At 30.0% G+C, this 17,447-nt stretch overlaps 1 protein-coding gene across 4 annotated transcripts in view; it reads right to left on the bottom strand.

The window, feature by feature from the left end:
- Positions 1–17,447, bottom strand: part of LOC105210619 (general transcriptional corepressor trfA) — a 137,721-nt gene that overhangs the window by 107,562 nt on the left and 12,712 nt on the right. For all 4 annotated transcript variants that reach the window (XM_054230623.1, XM_054230622.1, XM_011181693.3 and 1 more), the window contains exon 2: positions 8,236–8,272. The gene's annotated coding sequence lies outside the window, so the exon portion shown is untranslated. The remainder of the gene's footprint in view (positions 1–8,235; positions 8,273–17,447) is intronic.

Raw genomic sequence — 17,447 nt, 5'->3', positions numbered from 1 at the left:
GTGTTTCAAAGAGAAGTTTCCAACTTAATTAGTTGTAAAGGGTTCTATTGGACCCCTAGGATACTTATTCTAAGATTTATTTAATATTTTTTTAACAATTGGTCTCTTTCAAGTATATAGACATTTAATATAGTTCCCAATATGTCTCAAAAAGTACACAAATCTGAGGTAGTTAGAGGATTAAAATTTTCTAACATTATTTAGAGTTTCTGTAGAATTTTGATACGTCTGCAAATTAATATATATAAGTGGATTATAAGCGCTAGAAATACATATATATATATTTCTTATATATATATTTCTTAGTATTATTGATTATACAGTAAAACTCCAATTATCCGAATTAATGGGGACCGGGACCCATTCGGATAATCAAATATTCGGATAATCGGAGTTTTTTTTTAAATTGCCATTGGAGAGAATAAAAGCTACGTTTTGACATTACACTATTTTTTTTATTGAATTAAATGAAAGAAACATGAAATTTTCACATGTTTTAAATATAAATAAAATGTACTTATGTACAAGTTTAGAAATAAAAATCATTGTTTTTTAAACATCTCCGTCAATGTAAGCTGTTTTGCGGTCTTCAACCGTTTTCGGGCAGCCAGGTCACGCATTCGCTTGACGGTGAGCAGTTGCAAGTGGTCACACTCGGGCTGACGCTCCATCCACTTCAAAGCAGTTAAGAGGCCGGCAAATGCTTCACTAGCTGCTGATCCAGCGTCTACTCCAACATCAGCAGAAAGTTCTTCTTCCACTTCCACTTCAACATCTTCTCTCACACTTACAACAATTTCATCGTCATTGAGAATTTGAAAACCAGGGTCAGACGTGTCACAAGCCATCCACTCTCCTACATCTTCATCACTTACTTCTGTACAACCAGGAATTTTTACAATCGTTTTTATTATTTCCTCTAGTGACAACGCATCTTCATCATCATCATCCTATTCTTGTTTCTCATTTTCTCAGATTCTTTTTTTTTTGTTCTTCTCAGATGGTAGGCCTTTCAGTTTATTCCACGCACGTCTTAGCGTCACTGGCGTAACCAAACTCCAAGCTTCCGCTTCGCGGGGGGAAGTCAGTGTAGGCACAACGGCAAGTTAAGACAAGTGAAGTCAAGACTTGACGCACAAACACTGGCTTCGCGGGGGGGGGGGGGGGGGGGGGGGAGAATAATAGCGCACTTAGACTTTTTTTGGACAATTTTTTTGTGATTCGGATAGTCGGAGTTCGGATAATTGGAGTTCTACTGTATATGTATTTAGTTCTTTTAATGATATAATTATAAACTTGGTACTTGAAGGGTTAATTTGTTCAAGAAAAATACTATATTGGACATATTAAAAAACTTGGTAGCAATTTTGCAGATACCACATATGCACAAAGAAAAGTAATCTGAAAATATAAGTATAACATAAAAATAAAATATGAAAGGGTTTTCATGCATGGATAATCAGAAACCTACAACCAAAACTCAAGAACTTCAATCAAACAATTAATGAATTGAAAGCGAACGACATATATACATGAATCCAAAAACGATTTCTATTTCGGAAAAGCCAAAGAAGTGTTCTCAATGATGAAAACCCGATGAATATAGACCAATATACCAAACAAAAAATAATAATATCTATTTTGACCAAATAAATTTCGATACTAAAGGTAAAAATAAGACGTTAAGTTCAAATATCAATAGAAATATATCAATAATTTATCCGAAGTCACATATACGGAACTAAAAAAACAGACAAGAAAGGGATATCGGTTGATTAAACATAAAATGCTTTGGATTGTATCAGATCTACGATTCCATACGCTCAAATCTTCAAATTACAAGTTGAAATTTTAAAAGTGAATATTTAATGCTTAAAAAAAGTAATAAAACTGTCGTTTACGGAAATATTGTTAATACCAAATATAATAAAGTTAACTACTCTCCGATATATAATAGCTTGAAACATCTATTAGAGGTGTGTCCTTGTCAGTTTTAACCATATTTCAGGGATCATTGAAAAAGATTCAAGGTGAAAATCATAAATTCTTCTGATTGAATCGAAACAATTTTGGTAATTTACAACATAGTTTAAGTAAACATAAGTTAACCGAACTATTTAAGTTTCTTGATCAATTTATTAAAAATTGGACCCTGTACTTTGGCTTACAAATTTTTATTCAATTGAAATTAAAGAAACTTCAGACAACAATACAAAAATCCTAGTTTAAGCTGAATAAAGCAACTAATTCCTATGTGATGAAGATAGCAGTGAAACAAAGTAAGAATTTATAAGCAACTGAAGCAAATTTAAAATTATGGAACTACTATTATTTGACTACTAGTTATCCTGTGGTTATGAATATGAACTTCAGTTAAGTAGTAGTATGAGCCAATTTTTTTTTTATTGTATCATTACTTGATTCTAATACTTAACCGCAATAATTACATCATACGCTATTTATCATTTATAGCTATATGTAATGCAAATTAAGTGCAACTGAACAGGTATTAATCCATAGTCACAAGTATACATTTAAGTATGTAAGTATAAGTACATTTGTATTTTATATATGTATATACATACGATGCATAGGTATTTATCTAAGTAATAGCGGTAAGTTGATATCTTGCTAGCGTGTCTCTTAACACAGTTATGTACTTGCCACCAACCAACCGCATACCTTTACATATACAGGTAGGTATAGGTACAGCTATGCCGCAGCACACAATTGTATTAGCATAAAAACACAGTTAATATGAGCAGCGAACGCTGGCTACCGTTAGTGAGTAAGCATGAAAAATTATTGACACTACTCAATAGCGAGCGAGTCTACACACGCAGATAAATATTTTTTTCTTATACATAAGTAATAATAATAAAAAACGCAGTTTGCTTCCTCAAACAAAGTTGTAGCTACCAGTTTACCAACACAAACACACAAACATACATATTTATGTTTACTCGTGTTAGCAATTTGCCACACAGTGCTGCAGTGCGGAGTGGCATTGTTATTGTTGTCATATTACAATAAGCTAACATATCATACATATACTTGTATATATGTATATATCTATCATGCACCGATCAATAACACAGTGGTAACGGTAAATACAGCGACCCAAGTGGTTGGCGGTTAGTGGTGGATGGTTGGTTGTGGTGCGGAAGCACTTGATTTTTATGCGATTCGATTTCAGCTGCGGCGATCCATATTGTTTTTTTCTCTACAACAATCGGTAAATCGATCGAATATTTTTTATATGCGACGGTATGAATAAATATTGTTTTTGGCCAACAAATACTAAGAAATAAAAGTTTGCAAAAAATGATGAAGAAAATAATACAAAAATAAAAATTGCAAAAAAATTTAAGAAAAAACGAAAAAATAAAAAATAATAACAAATCGCTTTACAATTGAAAATATGCGTGAAATATTTATGAGTTTCTGCTTGAATGTTAAGCACTTTTGCATTTTGATTGCCAAATGATTTTCAATTGATTTGCTGTTATGTGATGCTCGACAGCAGCAGAGTTGATTTTTTTGCAGCTTCAATACTTCGGAGATTTAATACCACGCTTTGTTTGCTTACGTAACTACATAACTGCACTCAGCTGGGCAGCCAGTGACAGGTATTCAAATGGCACTTCGCGGCGATTGGCAGCAAAAAGCTAATAAATGCTCGTACGCGCTTGTCTTTATGTTGAAATGAGCATGCAAACATTCATTTGTTTTCCTTTATTTATTTATTTTTGCGCATGCATATTTGAATATGTAAATATTTGCTACCGCCACTGACTGTTAGAATTGATTAAGGCATGCCATGCATAGATATTGTGCAAGCGAGCGTGTGCAGGTTCCACACAAATAGTATATGAGATATGGTTATATAATTTTCGTTTCGAAATTTATTGTGCTCATAAATAGTGTCTACCGTAGTTGTATTTAATGACCAATAAACGTCTGGATGCCTAAGTGCATACGACTAGGCGAATTATTGGGTATTTAAAGGCAACCCTAAAGTGCATATGCGCTAAAGTAGGAGTATTCGTTGTGATTTGTGGGTGAAACAAAATTTTTTAGCATTGCTTAGATGCAACTATTAATTATTGTTTACATGCAATCACGTAATTAAAAAGTAATTTCATCTTTAAGTAATGAAATAATGCCATAAAGGATATATAACGGTAATTATTTCATAATTGCAAAAATTTTAAATATTTACATAGATATCTAGTATTAACAAAAAAAATATATTAAAAACAACGATTTTGAAATCTTAATTGCCACGGTAATTGAAATAAGGTGGCAACCCTGAGCATTGTTATACATTTTAGAAGTCATATTACAATAAGTAGATTTGAAATGATAAAAACAAAATTAAATGTTGAGGCTTTAAAATGAAAGAAGTGAAAGCTCTAAGCAATATTTGTAGTGAAAGCTATAAAGTCTCAGAATTTAACTTGATTTCTTATTTTAAATAATATGCTAACACTAATTTATAATTTATATTAAAATTGTTAGCAATACATTCAAATTATATACTATTCGTTTTCTATAGCATTAATTGACAATTTGAGCTTTCACCATTTATTCTTAGCTTTCACTACAAAGCTTTCATAGATATATACATTATTTCTATTAGCAATAATAAGAAAATTATTTAAAAATTAGGTTTAATTTTTCCAATTAAGCTTTTATGGCAATTGAAGCTTTCATAGCATGAAAGCTTAATAAAATTCAAATACAAAAATTTAAAATAATCTACATAAAAATAAATAAAAGGAACATATGAATTCACCATTTATTCTAAAGCTTTCACTTCGAAGCTTTCATAGACATATGCATTATTTGTTTCTGTTAGCAGTAATATTAAAGGTATTTAAAAAATAGGTGTAATTTTTTAATGAAGCTTTTATGGCCACTGAAGCTTTCATAGCATGAAAGCTTAACGAAACCCAAATGCAAAATTAAGAAATAATATATCTAAAAATTAGTAATGGTACTCAAGCATAAGAAATATATGGGGAAGTTTTATTTCAAATTAAATTTTATTTGAAAGCAAATTGCTTAAAACACTTCCTGAGCTTACACAATTTTTACGGTAATCGATTAAAATTTGCTTGCTTCAATTGTAAATTGTAATTGCGAAAGCAGCTCACACTGAAAGCAATAAAATTGATATAAAAATAAAACAAATTGAAACAATTGCGTAACATTTTTTGAATTCCGCATGAGAACTAATAGTCCACCGAAAAATATATTTCTTTGCATTATATAAATTTCGCAATACAAGTAGCCTGATTCACCATCATTAAAAAAACATTCCTTTTAAAATGCACTGAGCATAACGAATCTGATGGCTTCCTCAATAAAACATGAAATCACAAAATACGAAAAAAATAAATCACCAAACTCGCCAACTCATTAATAATTTTAATCGATTTGCAAAAATTTAATCAAAACAGTTTTTCCTGCATTGCAAAATTATTTTTTACTACATACATACTTAAATAAATTACAAATTAATGAGCAAACTCATTAAAATCTAGCTAAGCTGGCGTAGCAAATCACCTCATTTGTGCTCATCAAATGCCAAGTGAGCTGAGGTTGGTAAAAAAAATAGCACGAAAGCGATATTTTGTACAAAAAAGTGAAAATAATATTTATTTAATTAAGAAAAAGGAAATAATAGTTGATTTTTATAATTCAATATTTTTTATTTTTTTTTATTTGAAACAAAGAGCCTAAAACTAATATTACTTTTGAGATTTTTGATTTAACTCGGTTTTACTTTTTCATGGTTTTTCCTACAGTTTGTAGAACCGTTTATAGAATATAGTTTAAACTCGTAGAAAAGCCTAGAAATTGAAGTTGCTGAACTGAACGTATATTAAAAACTAACATGCAATAATTTAACAAAAATCTCAAGTGAGATAAATCGTTGCTCAATCGAACAAGGATTACTAACTAAAAATAAAACAGAATAGGTTGTCTAAAAACTCGAAAAAACTCATTTTTCGAACATAAGCACTTCTATATCTTGCTCAGCAAAGAATCTCCAGTCAATAATAAACAAAATTAAAAAGGGAAAGAAGAAGAAGAAAATTAATAATGGCGCTGCTAATTAAAACAACATACAGTAATAAGCGGTTTTCGGAGAAATTACAATAATTAGTTGTGTTAAAATTAACTGAGAATACGCTGCGTCGACGATTAGCAACCAATAACACACAACAACAATATAATAGCAACAAAGAAGGCAACAACTAAATTAGCATTTGCTATGCAGTAGTGAAATTTGTGATGCCATCAACACTAAATCAATGCCATAGACATAAACAAAGTCAACAGCTAACAACAACAAGCCACTATACACGCACAATAATATACATATACAACAACAACACCAACAACATAATAGCTGTTCCAAGCGATGTTCTATAGCTTACTAAACACCAAGAGGGCAATTTAAACGTTGTTGAGATTGCGAAAATCGCCACAAAAATTGAAGCGTGTTTGAAATTTTAGCGATGAAGTCAGCCTTTTGGCATCTATCGAGACAGCAGCAAAAAAAAACAAAAAAAAGAAAGAAAAAACAACAGCAATAGCAACAAATGACGGTAATTAACACAAATGAAACGTGTTTTTTAACGCTTGAATGGCTAGCGTTGTGTAGTTATTGTTGTTGTTGTATAGCATGTTGCTGGTGTTGATGGCGGAGGCGCAGAAGCAGGTGTGAACGCTGTGTCAAAATTTACATGCAATCAGCCACTGACCACTGGACCACAACTGTACAGCCGTCGAGTGGTGGCGCTGCTGGTGCTTGCCACTTTTCGCTCATTTTGGTTTTGTTCTTTTTTCGGTGTTTTTTTGTATTTGCGTTGGCAGCGACTTGTTTGGCTTTGCTGATTTATAATTTATGCTAATTTATGGCAAAACAAGTTCATAATTTTTATTCATCGTTCACGAGCCGCACATTGGAAACGGGTTATATTGTGCTGAAACAAGCTATTGCTATTCGTCAAGAAGATGGCATGGTTTGGCGGCCGAAATGAATTGAGTAGCTTAATTAAAGCCAAATATTTAGTGGCGAAATGTTGTGATTGAAAATAAAGTGTCTGTAGAAGACCCACTTGAGGAGTTAGAACATATTTCGAAGTTTTAAATTCATAGGATTTACTGAAATTTTATAGGTTATATTTGCAGAGAAAATAATAAAGCCGTGTGTTTATTAAATTCTGACAAGTCACTATTTATTAAAATGTTTATTATTATCGAAGATCTAATCCGAGATTACTTATAAGCTTTTATGATAAATCCATACTAATTATTTAGTAGCTCTAGAGTTGCCATCATTTTTAATAAAGTCACTTTCTTTATCTAGTAATATATAATACTTTCATTTGTTTGTAGCAATTAGAATTTTCATTAATAATAATAATAATAGAGTAGCCACATTGTTTTAAATCAATTTATTTATTCATTTTTTTTTTAATTTTTGTCAGTTAGGGTATTGTTTTACAAAGAACTAAATGAAATGAAAAGATTCGAAAAAAAATATTTCTCTCGAAATAACTATTTAAAAAACATATTTTTTATAGATTTCAAAAATTTAAATTTACAATTTTTATAAATGTCAGGTTTTTTTTTTAATTTTTAAATTTAATCAAATTTTTATAAAAAAGTTACATTTTCAGAATAGTTTTAGAATTTTTTTGAAATTTAAAAATTTTTTTTTAAGATTTTAAGATATTTTTTGAATGGTTTTCATTTTTGCAAATAGCCCAAATGTATTCAAAAACAATTTTATATGTACCACTTTCAAAAATCTATTAAAAAACAGTTTATATGGCAACCCTACTAAATTAGGTATTTGCTCAAAATTTGGAAAATACTTTGCATTCATCATTATATTGTACATTTTTTCGACAATTTCCACTTAAAATCTATATTTTTTTAGTGAAATTGTGAAACAATTTAAAAACCAGCATTTTTTAACTTAAAATTGGTTTTGAGAAAAAAATATTTTTTTGATATTTTGGTTTAACATCAACTTCTTTCTTTAATTTTTTGTATACCTATAATCAAGCAACAACCAGTTTCTTCAAATATTTGCATGTACCGTTATTTCTTTTTGAATATTCACCATCAAAATAGCTTACGGATTTTATCACCAGTGCAATAACAATTATGGTTTTGAATATAAATTACAAAAACAAAAATACGCAGACTTACCGATTTAATTTTCGCCTTTGATATTAATTTCGCAACACTAAAATGAGAAAAAAAGAAATGTTTAATTGATTAAAAAACCGTTATGTTTAATATATGCAAATATTTTAAGTTGAAACAGCAAGTGGCTTAATAAAAAGTAAGCGGGATATAAAATAGCGATAAGATACCAGAGATAAGCTGTGCATATAAAAATTAAATAACAGATCAAAGTATTGAAGATGTTTATAAAATGAAAAATAAAAAAATATGAAATAATATTTAACAAAAACAAACAAACAAACAGAAAAAAATGAAAAAAAAAAATTAATAATTAAAAATAAAATATAAAATATAACTACTTTCGTATTAAAAAAAAAAATAGAAACGCTACCGACTTCACAGCGACTTTATAAATAAAAATATGAAAGACAGCGGGAGTACTAAAATCTAAAACAACAGTTAGGAAAATGCATTTTCACAAAAAAAACATTACCTAAAAACCACCTGCCGTTCTATAAAAAAAACACACACATAAAACAGTAGGCCTCATTTCCTCAAAATGCAGTTCAAAATTTGGGTGAGGAAATTCAACCGGAAAAATAGAGCTCCACTGCACAGCAGCTGATTTTTTATTGCTTTACTCACAGCTTAAGTTTTTATTACTTGCCACCAATACTTTAGTAACCATTCATTGCCCTTTTTATATAGTGAGCAAGCACCGTTGAACTTTTCAGAAACCGTTATTACAATGCATGATATATGGTACTTTATCGTTCTACTGCATTTTCTTGGTAAAAATGAAATGCGCTTTTTAAATGTAAGCTCATAGCGTTATATGCTGTTAAAAGTATAACACACTTAGATTGCTAATGCTTTGAGAGTGTTTCCGCTTCATACACTCTGAATGGCAGGCAACGTACAAAAGACTTAAGCAACAAACACCAAACAACACTGGAGATGAATGAGATGAAGATGGAGAAAAGTTGTTGGTTACTTGAGACGGGGAAATTTGTATGTATGTATAATGTACGGAGAAAAGCATAAGCGAAGTGTGTACTGAAGCGGACTGTTGAAAGATAAATGAGAAAATTGTAAAGAAAGAGTAGCAAAAAAGAAATATATATGTAATCATATAAATGGCATAGAATAGAAATTCTAAAACGTAGCTGAAAGATATAGCTGGACTTAAGAAGTCAGCAACCTCAAGTTGTTGTAACTGAAATACAATACACAGCAACAAATGTCAGCATCTTTCCGAAAATAAATAAATAAACGAAAACAGCAAATGCCGCTATTTAAGTACTGTAACGACCAAAATTCTTTATAATTTTTATTTTGTCTAGTCTCTGACAAGAACAAGCCAAGTTATTTCGCATGTAAAAATTTAAATAAGTTAAAAAAAATATGTTGGCATTGACTCTGGAAAAAAATGGAAAGCTGAAATTTATATGCACATGTATTATATAAATATATAATTTGTCACACCTGTATATACATACATAATTTTTTTTAATAATTTGAGTTTATGCGGCTGCAGCATTAGGATGGTTGTAATTTCTAGCACTTAAAATGAAGAATTTTTCTGGGTATGAGCTAAGTTTACTGTCAAAATCGTAATTAAAGTTTGGCAGATCTTTATTCATTAAGGGGTTATATATGTAGAAGTCGATTAAAAAATGAACATTTTATTTGTTTTTTATCCTAAAGTATCTGTTCTTAAGAATGTTATCTAAACTTTTTAGAGAGATTCAAACAGTAGAAGCGAAGTTATAGCGTTTTGCATCTTGCTCCGCTACACTAGACAAAAGTGTACTTGAAACTTTAAACGCGATTATCTCGAACTCATGTTTGTCCGAAAACGTCGTTGCGATGGCGTGGATTGCCGAAGGAGTTTTCACCCGATTTCAATTTTTTTTTTCAAATTGTTCGTAATTTATTTGCCATGTTCTTAAACCATTTTTTCGTTTAAATTTTCATATCAATGTTATGAATTTTTGAATATATTTCCTCAAAAGGAAAAAGTAGCTTTTTGAGAAAATTGGCCCCTTTGCAGAAAAAAAATTTTCTCATTTCATTGAATCGTTCAAGGACACCACAAGTTCCCATACTAAAGAAATTTGTTTGGTTTTATGCTTTCAATTGAGCTGATGGACTGGAATCGTTGTCACGACAAGCCTCTTAGAAAAAAAAGATTTTTGCGCAAAATGTCATAACTTTGACAATTATTAGTATTTTTGATGTTCTTGGGCTGATTTTACATATGAGACATTGTACTACGCAAGACGTATACCAAGTATTTAATGAAAATATGACTACATACCTCTACAGAAAATTCAAATTTTCTCCATTTTCCCCCGTCCAAACATGCATATGTTTTACATACAGCATAAGCTTTTTATTGCTTACAATTTTGTATTTTTCGTAAAAATCTCTGCCAAAAATAAAATATTTATTTTTTTCGTTCGTACAAGTTATAGTATAAAGCCTAACTAAACCCTTATAATTTTATTTTCCCTCGGCTTGCTGGAAATTTCATCACAGCGACAGAATGAATAATATCTTTTCTGAAAAATTTCAATAATTCCTCATTAAATTTTTATCTTCAAGATAGTAAAAAGTTTGAACTAAATATTAAAATTTTTTATGTAAAAAATAATTTAAAATATACCGCTTTCCCGGACGAAATCCATGTAACCCCTAAATGAGCACTCAAATAAGTGTAATTTTGAAAAAAATAAAAAGGTTAAATTTTGCAAAAATATGGCCGTATAAATGTCAATATCATATTATAAAGACGATACAAGCGATGAATTTACTCTTCTCAATATTTTTCAAATAATCATTCAGTTTTGTAAATTAAAATTATGTAAACATTATAACGAAAGCACACAAATAATTTTTTAATGATTCAAGCTTTTCTGAAAGTTAAATTTTTTTGTTCACAGTTGACCTGTTGTAATACTCAACTTTAACCTAATCTAATCTAAAAGCAAAATACGTTTTGGTTATAATTTTATAAATCTGACTCATTGAAAAAGCTAACAATTGTCGTGTGAAAAATCGCAAAATTTAAACTAGATTCCAAAAAAATTGATACAGTACATGGTTATAAGAACAAAGTAACCGACTTAATGTACGAAAACTTTATATAAATATATATATCTTCGTCCGCTTGTACGTAAATATATCAGTCATTAAGCAATAATTCAAAGTCAGCTAGAAACACGAATGACCTAAAACAAAAGTCCAAGTTTAAAATGACTGATATACATGCATATGAACAAACATTCATATATAAATACATTTAAAAAAATTATATACATTTACATAAAAAACGCTACTTGTTGTTGCGCAAAATGCTGCGTGTTATTCTGTTAATTTAGATTTACGCTCATTTTCAATGCAGTCATTGGCAGCAAATCGAATCGAAGGCGTTTTGTGTGGCATGCATTGTAAAAACTTCTTTATATACATATATATATGTACATATGTATTAGCAAATCTCTTGTGGCAGTTCAATGGTAAAAAGTTTATTTGAAAATATCCACCATGTGGAATAATTATTGAACAGCGCTAAAAATATGCCAAGCAAATGTGTGTGGATGGAAATATAGCTATATGAACTAGCACGATCGGACAGTAGAATAAGCTGTGAGAGTTCTACTTGCAAGTAAGTATGCATATATACATATGTAATATATGAGTATAGTCAATATTTAAATCGAGGTTATGAGGTAATGGTCAGCTTAATAGCAGCAACACGCTGTGCGAAAACAAGTGCATGCATCTACATATACAGATAAATATATCAGCACAAATATTGCCATTTACATATGAATATGCTAACTACATATATATAAACATACATATGTATGTATGTAGACACAAATTAAAATTGAAACATCTGCGAAATGTGATCGTTTAGAACTTCTAAGTGCTAATAGACTCGTTCAAATATTATTTACTTTGCGTCTTTTCTTCTCCCTTTAGTCTATCAAATTAGCATTGAAATGCGAAAAAAAGCGCGAAATGAGCGAAAATTAATTAGTTGTTGGCAGTGAAATAAAGCAACATAACAGTTGTTTGTAGAAAAATATGTGTACTTTGCGGATCTGTTGTGGTTGGTATTTGCCGTATCGACAGGTGACAGCTAAAAGGTAATTATTTAACGACTTAATTGTTTGCTTGTTTGCCATTCGTGTGTTATATACAAACTTTTAGAATTTTTATTGTGATAAATGGCGTGTCAAAGTTGAATGTAAAAAATAAAATTATTCACACCAATGAAATTAATAAATTGTTGTAATTAATAATTGGAATATTTTATCTCTTTTAAAGCAAAGTAAATAAAATATTGCTATGAATCACACTCAGAACTTAATTAAAATTGATTAATTATTTAAAAAATCAAAATAAATGCATTGGCTGAGAAATAATAAACGAGTATATTCGGTTGATTTTTCATATTTAAATTAAACAGATTTTCAGAAATTAGTTAGTAATACTTAAAAAAAATACAAAAATATTAATAAAACTAAAAAAAAAAAACGGTGAAATATAATTTGATTTTTTTTACGTGAAACTCGTTGGAAAATTTATATTATTTATATTATAATATATAATAATATTTTTTTTTAATTTTTAAGAATAATTAAAAATATAATTTTTTTTTGAAATTTTAAATATTTAGTATTTAAATTGGAACAAAAATAAAATTAAAAATACAAAATATGAAAATTTAATTCCAAATATTTAATTTTTTTTTTATTTTAAAGAATTAAAAAATATTTTTTTCGAAATTTTTAAATTTTTTTTTAACTTTACAATTTTTTTAATATTTTATAAAAATGAATTATTTTTTTTTAATTATTATTAATTTTAGTTCAAGAAAAATTTATAAATTTTAAAATTATATTTTTTAAATTCTCAAAGTTCTTTATAAAATTTGCTTGGATGGCAATAAATTTAACATTGTGTGTTAGGGCAAGAAGTGTTAAACACTTAGCCTTTTATTTCTGAAGAGCCCATTAAGTAAGAGAAATAAAGTTTGATAAACTTCAGTTCGGATTTATAAAGGAAACCCATCATTTTTTATTTACTTTTACTAAAAAAAATTTTTCTCTTAGAAAGCTAGGCTACGAGCAGCTGTAGTAGCAACTTAATCATGCTATGCTACTCTCGAATATCTTATTTTTTATAAAAGACTATACCAAAATTTTAAATTATACTAAAACAAAGAATATCTTCTACTAGAAATTCGAAGAGTCTTATAAATGCATATTTAGTTAGGATCCTCTAAAAATCCTTCCAAAATATGTCATTTGCATTTATGACTTTTTTAATATCATTTGGTCAAAAATTGAATTTTATTTCAATTACTTAACTTAATTACTTAAAGCTCATACTCGAACGAAAATACACTTAAAATCGCACACGTAACCCCGCAATTATAGTATTGACACCAACAACAAATGAAGCTCAAAAATAACACACCTCAAAAAGCATTTTAAGTGAAGATCGCAGGTTGGAAAACAAAAAAATTAAAAAAAAACCAACAAAAAATAAATAAAAAAACTAAAAAAAAATAATAACAATCAAAGTACAACGCGCACTTAACAAAGCCCAGCCGCTTTAAATAACATTGAAATAATAATTTGTGAGTTCCGAAAATCAAAAAAATCCACTGGCTGTACCAAAGTGCGCCTGCCTATATTTGTTCGTACTCTGTACATGAGCACCATAAATAACAACACAGTTAAATGCGAAAAGAGGTGTGTTTGGGAAGCAAAATCTTCAGCTTTTAATTTTACGCTTATCTCGCACCAGAAACACGAAATTGTTATGGGAATTTCGTATTAATTTTTCATATTTAACCTTACTTTGTTAACGTTTTTCAATTATAAGAAATACAAAGTGGAGGTCATTTTGTGAAGAATTGTAGGCTATCTTTGAATGCGAGTACAAAAATGAAGGGTTTGGTAGAGCAACTTATGGCATTGAAAGAGATACAAAGGCGAGCGGCGGCATAATTTATTGAATTATGGGAAATTATTGATGGAGGAAAAAAACAAAAGAAAAATAATAATGTTTAGTTTAAGCAAGGTGGTGTTGGTCGAAATATTTGTATAGAAAAATATTATCTAATGCTTTTCTCCAATTTTTTTAATAATTTTTTAAAATTTTCAGCCAAACAATTTTCATAATTTTTTTAAATTAATTGTATGAAACTGTATACTACTAGACATGTCGATCGATATACATATGTGAGATTTCTATACGCAATTTCTGAAGAATTAAATATTCATTTTCGAACAATGAAATAAAACAATATAAATATGAAAGTGAGAAAGCTTGCTTTAATTTATACTTATTATGGAATAGAGTTGCCAGCTAGCAAAAAAAAAAAAATAAATTAGATTGAATTATTTCCAAATATTCCAAAACTCTGACAAATCTAAATCGTTTAGAAATATCTCCCAAAAATTATAAGAACAATCTTTAATATAGACACATTTGAAACTGAGTTGCCACCTATCAAAAAAGTAAAGTTGAGGAAAATATTCAAAAGAAAATTATCAAAATTATTAATTCTTTTATTTTCTTTTCGACTAAAACTCTGTACACATTTTAAGAAAAGAAAGAAAATTTAGATATTCTTTAATGAAAACATAATATTGTAAATAATAAATGATCTGGTTCGACGTTAACTCTCAAACCATAATATATTTTAGTAGTTAAGCAATATTCCTTTACATTTTTCAGAATGAAACTTGAAATTTTCAAAACAGTCGAATGTGTAGGGCTACTTGAGAATAGTTGCCGGTCTACTTGCACTGACCACTAGAACAGAAATTTTCATGACGAAAAGCGACTGCTGTCAGTATACTAGACAACGCTGATAACCACCCTGAGTTCACATTTTTGCGAAGTTCTGTTTCATTTATTTGGTAGCATTACTCTAATTAGAGAAATTTAGTAAAAAATATTCGAAAAAAATAAAAACATTTTTATTTTTGGTAATAAAAAATTCAAAATTCTAAAGCAAAATAAGAAAAAATGTATTATTTGTTATTGAAGTCCGACTACAAACTCATTAAAAAGTGTTGGAATTTATAGCAAATAAACAAACTGAAAAAACACTCAATATTAGATATCATTAAAACACCCACCCTGTGGGTATATGTATAATAAACTCGTTCATTACGACACATTCGTGCTAAGGTATAATAAAAAATTGTGATTCTAAACAGAAATCCAGTTCTTCGACTGAGAACCAGATATGCATTACGGCTTGACAAAAGAATGCAGTTTCATTTCATTGCATTGCATTCCGCGCCAGCAGAACACAACAATACAGCAACAGCAGCAACAACAATACAAAGCAAGCAACATACTGATGCTGCTGCTGCTACAAAACGCTACCGGCGAGTAATGGCTGCCACAGCAGCAGCAACTGTCAATCGTCGCAAGCAACTACAACAACAACGGCAACATATAACTGCCGTTGCGCCAATAAAATTTTGCAGATTGCGAAATCATAAAACCGCCGCAATGCCACTCACTACCGCACCAGCAATGAGAATAAGAATTGTAGCAACAACAATAGCAATTACAACAGCAACAAAGATGTAGGAAAAATAGTGAATGCTGTGTGCGAGAAACTCGTTTCAGCGTTTTATATACATATTGGATCGAGAATTTTCCAACAACGCCATAAGAATTACAAAAACAATAACAACAACAACAACAACAACAATAGAATAAAAGGAATGTAGAATATCATTACTTTGGTTGCAGTGGGCCGAAACTAGAGGTGTGGCGTTGCATTACCGGCAGCTGCTAGCGCACATACACACACATATATATATATATAATTGTGCATATGTATATACCATAGTATGCACTAGAGACAATATGATCTGCAGTACAGAAGCATTGCGAAGGCAAACAATGCATTTTCTGCAAGCCGCCGCCGCTGAGTTCAGTTCGCTGGCGGTAGGCGCTTGAGCTGTGCTCGGGCCGGTGCTGCCATTGTTGGCCAGTGTGTGAGCAGAAATGAAGCTAAGAATTGTGGGGATTTCAGAGAAAGACGAGCAATAAATAAATAATAAAAATGCAACAACAACAATGCCAAAAACCAACAGCAATAATGCCAAAAACCAACAACAGCAAATGCAAGCATCCAAACTCAGGCGGCGGCAATAACAACAACATCAACAATATATACAACAACAACAATAAATAAAGCAACATCAACAATAACAACAACAATAAAACAAACCAACAACTGCAACTCCACCAATAAACCATTGCTTTTGGCAGTGAATGTTGCCAGCCACTCTCTGATTGTTGTTGCCCCGTGCACATTGTTGCTCGCTCGCCACGGCAATTATTTGCATTTGAATGCGGTGCATAAAATGTTTGGTGCTGCAGCAGTGAATGTCGATTTTGTTGTTGTTGTTATGCTTTCAATTGCATTCACCAAATTGCGATGTTGTTGTTTTTTTATGTCATCACATTGTTGTTGTTGCTGTTGCAAAAGTTCAACATTTCATTGCTGCTAATATTGGTGTTGTTGTTGTTGTCGGACTGCAATAACCGCCGCGGCTAACGCTGCGTCTAGCGGTCGATTGCACATCAAGCGACAAATACAGCTAACAAAAGGTATAACAACAACAACAAGAACAGTATTCTTATGCATAGAGTTGCAACCAAAAGTAGCTTAAAGTTGAAGTCGAAGCATAGATTTGCTTGCGGCAAGCGGCGGCCTAAGTTAAGCTTAGCATTTACAACAATAATGACAGCAGCTACAACAACAACAACAGCAATGGTGAAGGTTGCAATCAATTGTTTGTTGTGTTTTTTATTATTTTTTTTCATGGGTGAATGGTCCATCCATATTGCAAATTTATGGACTTGACCAGCGCACGAAGAGCAGACTGGGCATCACCACTAGGCCACTTAAAACAGATACAGTGTGTTGGTGTTTTGAAAATACTGGTCATAATTTAAAATAGGAGAAGATACATATAATATAATAATAATAAAAAAAAATTAAATTAATTTTATTAAAATTAAAAAATAATAAATAAAAAAAATAAAAAAAAATAAAAAATTAAAAAAAAAAATGGAAAATTTTTTGTTCAAATTCAATATTTTTTTTTCGATTTTAAAGTCATTTAAGACACCTAAATAATTTAGGAGAGAAATTAAAAATTTTCAAAGAAAATAAT

The sequence above is a fragment of the Zeugodacus cucurbitae genome, chromosome 5 (assembly GCF_028554725.1).
Source record: "Zeugodacus cucurbitae isolate PBARC_wt_2022May chromosome 5, idZeuCucr1.2, whole genome shotgun sequence".
Taxonomy (NCBI): domain Eukaryota; kingdom Metazoa; phylum Arthropoda; class Insecta; order Diptera; family Tephritidae; genus Zeugodacus; species Zeugodacus cucurbitae.
This window is presented reverse-complemented; position numbering and strand designations above follow the sequence as displayed.